This window comes from Syngnathus typhle, linkage group LG4, assembly GCF_033458585.1.
Source record: "Syngnathus typhle isolate RoL2023-S1 ecotype Sweden linkage group LG4, RoL_Styp_1.0, whole genome shotgun sequence".
Taxonomy (NCBI): domain Eukaryota; kingdom Metazoa; phylum Chordata; class Actinopteri; order Syngnathiformes; family Syngnathidae; genus Syngnathus; species Syngnathus typhle.
In genome coordinates this window covers 6833971-6839970 of record NC_083741.1, presented here as the reverse complement: position 1 = coordinate 6839970, position 6000 = coordinate 6833971, and the positions used below count along the sequence as shown (strand labels likewise).

Genomic DNA, 6000 nt, shown 5'->3' with positions numbered 1-6000 from the left:
AAAGACCTTCTGCAGTTTCTACATCTGTTAAGATAAGATAAGAGGAACTTTATTAATCTCACGTGTGAGAAACTGCATGTAACAACAGCTCGATTTACAGGAAGGTCCAAGTTGGGGGATAAAGGTGCAAAAAGAGACTTCTGGACCGTAGTCCTCCTTTCATAAAAAATAGAATACAATATAAAAAGAAAAATATGGAAAAATAACAGCAATTGTAGTAAAACTAAAAATATAAGCTATGAATATTTGCAAAAAGAAGATAAAATAGTGGTAAAGTGTCGTAAAGTGTATGAAGAGTATGAAGTTTAGTAATGCTAATAACAAAAAGAAATAGTGCACGGGTTATCGAAGTGAAATAGATCCATGCATTGTGTGGCAGAGGATATTGCACATCGGGCTTAAATTGCACATTGGGGTTAAGAATTGCACGTTACGGGGAAAAGTATTGCACAGAAGGATGTGTTTACAGGTTGTCATTGTACAGCCTAATTGCGGTGGGGATGAAGGAGCTGCGGTAGCGTTCCTTCTTACACGGGGGGAGTCTGAGTCTCTGACTGAAGGGGCTGCTCAAGTTCTCCAAGGTCAGATGCAGTGGGTGAGAGGGGTTGTTCCTGATGGATGCTAGCCTGGCTAGCACCCTCCTCTCGCCCACCTCCTCAACAGTGTCAAGAGGGCAGCCCACCACAGAGCTCGCCCTCGTAACCAGTTTCTTGAGCCTCTTCCTATCCCTCTCTGTGCTGCTCGGAGCACAACAGACCACAGCGTAGAGGATAGCAGAGGCTACCACTTCTGAGTCCTGATACTTTACACAGCTGCACTGACAGGAGTTGGGCAAGAAGAAAACACCTGAATTGATGCATAAGTGGCAGTGGTGGGATTTGAACCCACGCCTCAGGAGAGACTGGAGCCTTAATCCAGCGCCTTAGACCGCTCGGCCACACTACCGACCTTCTGCAGTTTCTCCATTTGTTGATCATTCTATTAAGACGTGAAATTGGAGGATACCTAGTTGGTTTCTTCACCAGCATCCAGGTTAGTGCTGGCCGACGGAGCTTTGTTCATAATGTAATGAAGCCTGTACACAACAGATGCGAAACAATATGAGTGACCTCAGCAACCGCCGAAGCCGCGTTCCGTTTGGCCATCCCGTACCTGTCGGCTGCCTCTGGAGTCCCACAGGCAAAAATGGCCCGATAGGACTCCTTCTTCAGCTTGACGTCATCCCCTACCACCTGTGTCCCCCAGCGGGTTCGGGGGTTGCCGCCACGACAGGCACTGACCACCTCACGGCCACAGCTCTGGTCGGCTGCCTCAACAATGGAGGCACGGAACATGGTCCACTCGAACTCAATGACCCCCGCCTCCACCGGGACGTGGGAAAAGCTCTGCCGGAGGTGGGAGTTGAAGCTCTTCCTGACAGGGGATTCTGCCAGACATTCCCAGCAGACCCTCACAGTACATTTGGGTCTGCTAGGTCGGACCGGCATCTTCCCCCACTGTAAATGATGTAAGTTTGTGCATGAAGCGTTCGCTGATTCCAGTGGATGGCGCTCTTGCGATCGATGTAGGTTTACAATAATTATTTTGATTTATTTTGTTTGTACATTGTTTAAGTTGTGTACATTGTTTATGGCACTATTATCTCCATATTAGTAAATATATTCTATTTTTTGTAGAGAATTAGTCTAAAATTTGGTGAGTTTTGGCTCGAACTTCCGATTCCCGTCCTGTAGCGATCAGTATAAGTGTATGGCGGACTCCGACGCTTGCGTTTAAATCCATATAAAGACTCATGTTTCAAGAAGATTAACCCCGGCCCTAGCCACAAGCAGGCAAAGTGGTGTGTTCGTTACTCTTTATTCGTGTGTAATGTGTTTATTTGCGTAATATGTATGTATGTACGAACTAATGGTTTTGTTGTTTCTATTTCTGTTAGTTCTACGGTGATATCAAGTCAAGTCAAGTTTATTTGTATAGCCCTAAATCACAAGCAGTCTCAAAGGGTTTCACATAGACAGAAATTGACAATTATTCTCAAAGCATCCCCTTATCTTAAGCTCCCAAAAGGGCAAGGAAAAACTTAAAAACCCCTACCAGGGGAAAATGAGAAACCTTGAGAAGGGACCACAGATGGAAGGATCCCCCTTTCAGGATCACCAGGTTGAAATGGATGCAGAGAGGGCACAAATGATACAACTTGAAAATCAATTAAATAAAAAGTGGATGTCTATGTCATAGCAGAGGGCTGCCGAAGGAGCCCTCAATTGTCCTGGCAGTGTCTTCGAGGAGGTTGAGCTGCAGTTCCCCCATCCTGAATTGGCCCACGAGAATCCAGATAGCCGCTGTCAGCATGGGTGCCACCTAACCACCTCCCCGGCCGGGGAGGGGGGAGGGAGGGGGTGGAGAGGGAGAGAAAACAAACTCCAGCCGAATCGGCCACTACAGGTTAGTTAAAGGCCATGTCATAGAAATGTGTCTTTAAACGTGTCTTAAATGTTTCTACTGAGGTAGCAGTCCTAATATCCATTGGTAGGGCATTCCAAAGCTCTGGAGCCCGAATAGAAAATGCTCTAGAGCCTGCAGACATTTTCTTGGCCCTCGGTGTCGCTAAAAGGGTAGCGTTTTGCGAACGAAGGTTACGAGACGGAACATAAGGAACAACTAGGTCGACGAGATATGAAGGCGCTAAGCCATGCAGCGATTTATAGGTTAGTAGAAGAACCTTGAAGTCACATCTTAAATGGACCGGGAGCCAATGTAAGTTGGCTAGTATTGGGGTAATGTGATCAAATTTTCTTGTCCGAGAAAGCAGCCTTGCAGCAGCATTTTGTACTAACTGTAGACTTTTGATGCGGGACTTAGGAAGACCCGAAAATAGTACATTACAGTAGTCCAGGCGCGACGTGACGAACGCATGTACAATAGTTTCCGCATCACCAGTCGAGAGGATCGGACGAATCTTTGCAATATTACGAAGGTGAAAAAACGCAATTCTGGTTATATTCTTAATGTGCTTTTGAAAGGAGAGAGTTTGGTCAAATATTACCCCGAGATTAGTTACAGTATCGCTTTGAGTAATAGTACGGTTATCTATAGTTATAGCGGTTTCCTTGAATAAGTGTTGATAACGAGTTGGACCAATTATCAACATCTCAGTTTTATCTGGGTTAAGACGAAGGAAGTTGAGAGACATCCATTGCTTGATCTCCGCAAGGCACTTCTCAAGATTACAACAATCCCGCGGATCTGTCATCGATAACGGCATATATAATTGGGTGTCATCCGCATAGCATTGAAAACTAATATTATATTTACGTATTATGCCCCCAAGCGGAATCATATAAATATTAAAAAGAATTGGTCCGAGAACCGATCCCTGTGGGACACCACATGTAACATTATAGAGCTCCGAGGACGCATTGCCATGGACCACTCGGTGCGTCCTGTTTGATAGATAGGAATGGAACCAGCCTAGTGCTGACCCTGAAATACCAACACAACTTTTAAGACGCCCTAATAAAATATCGAAGTCTACAGTGTCGAAGGCAGCACTAAGATCGAGTAGTAACAGTACAGACGAAATGTTTGAATCCATAGCTATGAGGAGATCGTTAGTCACTTTAAGAAGTGCTGTCTCAGTGGAATGATTAGCTCTAAAACCAGACTGAAAAGTGTCATATCGATTATTGGCGACCATGTAATCAATAAGCTGCTGCGCTACTACTTTTTCAAGAAGTTTTGCTATGAATGGGAGGTTTGAAACTGGCCTATAATTACTGAGACAGTCCGGGTCAAGATTTGGTCGCTTAAGTAACGGTTTAATGATAGCGGTTTTAAAGGCTGTTGGCACTATCCCAGAGGAGACAGACAGATTGATTATATTTAAGACGGATGGTCCTAAAATTTGAAATAATTCTTTAAGTAGTTTGGCTGGAAGAGGGTCGAGTAAACATGTTGTTTTTTTAGCCGCACTAACCAATTGTGTAAGCCTTTCAAGAGACACGCTTTTAAAAGTTGAGAGGGTTGTTGCATGATCATCAGCGTTGGTAAAGGGCGGGCTCGACCGAGCGATTGGAATGGTATTCTTGATCTCATCCCTAATGGATTCAATCTTTTGAGCAAAAAATTTCATGAACTCGTCAGCTGAGTGGAAGGAACTATCGGGGGTCGGCTGGCGCAGAGTCAGCTTTGCCACTGTATCAAATAGGTGTTTCGGATTGTTTTTATTGAGATTAATAACTTGCGAAAAATATCGAGTTTTTGCTAAGATAAGCGCATCTTTATATTTCAGGAGGCTATCCTGCCATGCCTGATGGAAAACCTCAAGTTTGGTTAGACGCCATCTGCGCTCATGCTTTCTACATAATTGCTTAAGCGTACGCGTTTCATCTGTGAACCACGGAGTAGGCACTCTACGGCGAGTTTTCAGACGTAACGGCGCCACAGAGTCAATGGCATTTAACAATGTCGCATTGAATTCATTTGTAAGATTATCAATAGAGCCGGCGTACGTGAGAAAATTAGTGGTTGCCGGCGACAGTATTTCAGATAGCGCAGTTGCAGTCATGGAGTTGAAATGACGGCTCCTATAATGCTGATTGCTCTCTTGTCTTTGACAAGGAACTAGAATTTCAAACTTTATTAAGTAATGATCAGACAAAACAGTAGTGTATGGCAGTACTGCTATATTTGAGGTTGCAAGTCCTCGGGATAATACCAGATCTATGGTATTTCCATTCTTATGCGTTGCTGCCTGTACAGCTTGCGTAAAACCAAAGGTATCAGTTAAAGTCTGAAACGCCGAAGTAAGTGGCTCTGACGGTAAATTCATGTGGATGTTGAAATCGCCCATGATAATTATATTATCCGCATTGGTTACTAGATCAGCCACAAATTCTGAAAATTCATCCAGGAAGCCAGAGTAAGCCCCGGGTGGACGGTAAATAACAACAAGATAAAATGACGGTAAAGCGGTGGATCGGACAATGAGAACCTCAAATGTTTTAAATACGTTGATCGAACGAGGCCTAAAACTAAGCTCGGAATTCAAGATGAGGGCGACACCCCCACCCTTTTTTCGAGGACGCGCCACATGCGAGCTCACAAAATTTGGAGGCGAGGCCTCATTAAGCGGCATCAGTTCATTAGGTTTTAACCAGGTCTCGCATAGACCAAAAGCGTTTAGATTATGTTCTGTGATGAGATCATTAGAATGGCTTTCGTATGAAGCGATCTAATATTCATAAAACCAAGTTTAAGTGTAATTGGTCGATCCGGGTGCTCTTTGGCGAAGATCATTAAAATCATCTGTAAAAGGAACTCTAGTCTTCCCTTTGTGACTGAGGCTGGCATAGTAGAACACTTCACTGCTCCCGGTGAAGACCAGTGCGAAGAGATCGACGCCAGGTGACGGAGCTGCTAGCAAGAAACGGGACTGCAACACGTGGCTGGACATAACGCATTGAGCAAGTAAAGCAGCAAGTGGGCGAGTGACAAGGCTAAAGAAGCAAGCACTCAAGTTCGTGTCTTGAAAGAAGCAAAAGCACTCGTGAACGGTCTGTAAAGCCTCAAGTGTTATTAATAGAGCACGCAAATAAGCAGTAAAGGATAAATTACACAATAATTATTTAAGAGTCAAAGAAAGTAATGACTACATTAAGTAATTAAGATAATAAGAAATCAAAGTTAAGTGTTATATTTCATTTATTTAATTTGATACAGAGCATTGTGAGGTATTTTCAGTTTGTAAAAGTGCTAGTATTGAAGTTTAAACTTTGTTAATTGTAAATGAAACACCTTTTGGGCATTTTAGTTCATTTTGCTGACTGCGACATCTTATGTTAATTGCATACAAGCATATCCTCACAGAGCATTAAAGCATTTACACATTTCACACCATTATAAGCCAAATACAAGTTAATGTTAATATACAGGTTGTATTAACATGGCAGACAAAAATCAGATTACAACACACTCCACACAGAAAGACAGTTGTGTAGA

General features: G+C 43.4%; 1 non-coding gene across 1 annotated transcript; it reads right to left on the bottom strand.

Moving 5' to 3' along the window:
- Positions 1 to 863: 863 nt before the first annotated feature.
- Positions 864 to 945, bottom strand: trnal-aag (transfer RNA leucine (anticodon AAG)). The gene has a single exon. It is a non-coding gene; the product is annotated as a tRNA-Leu (tRNA).
- Between the last annotated feature and the right edge of the window lie 5055 nt (positions 946 to 6000).